The sequence below is a fragment of the Belonocnema kinseyi genome, chromosome 2, assembly GCF_010883055.1.
Source record: "Belonocnema kinseyi isolate 2016_QV_RU_SX_M_011 chromosome 2, B_treatae_v1, whole genome shotgun sequence".
NCBI classification, from domain to species: Eukaryota; Metazoa; Arthropoda; class Insecta; order Hymenoptera; family Cynipidae; genus Belonocnema; species Belonocnema kinseyi.
In genome coordinates, this window is record NC_046658.1 from 64,232,489 (window position 1) to 64,234,962 (window position 2,474).

Genomic DNA, 2,474 nt, shown 5'->3' on the forward strand with positions numbered 1-2,474 from the left:
TATAGGTAGTAAGGCAATAAATAACTTATATGTATGTATGTATTGTTAAAATTGTTGACATCCAGACATAAAAAAAATGCCAGTGTTGAACAAAGTTAAAGTTTTCAAGCGAAATAAATTTTATTACCTCATGTTTATAATTTTGATTATATATTATTATTAGGTTATATTCCCGACTCTATACCTACTAAGTGAAGAATTGACAGTATGTCAACAATCATTGTGTCAAATTAACCCAAAAATCCCATTTTACGGGCACAACGCGGTTGACTTTAAACCAAGCAATATGAGTTTGAATCATATTAGAGTCATCGGTTGACTTTCAGCAGGTAAATAAAACTTTTATTAAGACCTGAATGTCAACGGACTTTTCTGACTGAAATTCAGCTTCTTGCATTACTGTAAAGTTATTGAGAATTAACTATTTTATTTGAAATTCTTTGACAGAAGTCGACTTTCATCCTTATTTCATCATTTTCGCCAAATCTCTATCTGCATATTGATGGACCGATTTGCTAACGTATAAAAATAAAACTTAGTATGATGAGCTTTCATCAAAGTCGAGACGATGCGATTCTTCCTGCTAAAGATCAACCACGTGCAAGACGTTCACTGCCTCGATCAAGTTTCCTATAGTTATAAATAGGGATAACTACGCAGGTCAGCTTTGGTGCTTCATTTCGCAAATCCCTGAGGCTTGCATTTGGCGCTAGCTTAAAATTTGCAAGTATCGCTTTGATAGCCTTTACCGGCCGTTACTTACGTAATTAGTAAAGTCTCGTCTTACGGGCATTGCATGACCCATGAACTCTCTAGAACTATCGTTCCTCGCTTGCCCGTTCACTTACATCGCTCAGTTTGCCGTACGCGAAATGATAAGCGATTCCTTGTGCACATAAACGAATCGCCCATAGCTTTTAGCCAATTGCACCGCTTGCCAAAAACATTCTATTCTTTCCTCCTCTTACTTCAAAATTTTTCAATCCCAGAAAATTGAGAGGCAACTTGCTACTCATTACGTTGTCATTTCTTTTCATTAAATTACAAAATATATATTCTGAATCAAGGCTGACCTAATTTTGAGCAGCATAAAATTTCCCAAGAAAACAACTCTCCTTATTGATTCAAGTGCGAGGGAAATTCATTTCAAAAGACGAAAATTTAAAAAGGTTCAGTAATTGGGAAGCAGGCATTAATCTTGTTTCCGATAAATATTGCATCGAGAAGGAAGCATCATTTAACTAACCTGATTTATATGTGAATTTAACGGCTCATCGATCTGCAGTGACCGCGTGTAAATAGATATGCTCTTAAAATTTTACGAAGAGGTACATAGAGCATACCCAATTTGATTTTCAATTTCACAGAGTTTTGAATTTGGTCTCTTAATTTCTCGAAAAGTTTGTGGAATTAAATCTAATGATTAAATTCGGCTTAATAGTAGAAATGATTGTTGCAAGGAGCGTTGTTTTCTTGATTCGAAGGCAATAATGTGATATACAATATTGGAATGAGAGCGACGAACCTTTGGGCTTATCAGTAATCGACAGATGTCACCTCATTAGATGATTAAACTGGTAGGAGGAAATCAACACTGCGTGAATGGCAATTGGCACGACAACCACACGATCACGTGTTACATTAAAAACATGGGCTTTAAAATGGCGCGGTATTTTCTCGAAGGACAAGGTAAATAAGCGAGAAAGGATTTCACCGTGTTGCTTGAACAGAGGATAGCGTAGCACTGATCAGTCGGTACTGGCTAGCGATTTATTTAAAAACGACGAACAAAGCAAAGCGCGTCGACACCTATGGGCGAACTACCGTGTAGCATTGACCATGAAGTGCAAGGTTAGTTTCTGCACGTGATTCCGTATCCTATGTGAACAAAACGTTTCATTCAGCACATTTTCATAGAGTTTAGTGATTCATTGATCAACAACAAGATTACATAGTCTAGTAGCCGGTAAAACGTCTGAATCCACTGATAGTGCCCCTCAGTAACGTTGGTTTAAAAGTACGCGAAAGTATCCTGATTTTGGAGATGAATTATGCTTTTTAGAAATCGGGTGCAACAGTGATTTAAACAAATTTTTTAAACAATGACGTCACTTTTAAAGAAAATTTCTTTTTAAAATTGTATTCGGAAATCTCAAGAAAAACCAAAACTTTTATTTCTTTTTAAATATTTTATATAACGAATTATTTTTAAGTTAGAACGTAATAAATAATTGAATTTGCACTAAAATTGACATAATTGTGTCTCCATGAAGAAAAAAGAACCTTTTTGTCGTAGTTAGAAATTTTTTTAAATATATAAGTACTAAAATTGGTACAATTTTCATTTTTAAATAAATAACATGAAAATTTTGGATCAATCTATAAATTTTATATTTCTTTCTCACATTACTCCCTTTCCCACCGAGTGAGTCACGCTTACCCCGAAAGGGAAATGGCTTAATGGTGTAATAATA

The 2,474-nt window shown here is 34.8% G+C and overlaps 1 protein-coding gene across 2 annotated transcripts in view; it reads right to left on the minus strand.

Annotated features, from left to right (window-relative positions):
- LOC117183093 (sodium-coupled monocarboxylate transporter 1) overlaps positions 1–1,752 on the minus strand; it is a 135,720-nt gene extending 133,968 nt beyond the window's left edge. For both annotated transcript variants that reach the window (XM_033376252.1, XM_033376253.1), the window contains exon 1: positions 1,526–1,752. The gene's annotated coding sequence lies outside the window, so the exon portion shown is untranslated. The remainder of the gene's footprint in view (positions 1–1,525) is intronic.
- Between the last annotated feature and the right edge of the window lie 722 nt (positions 1,753–2,474).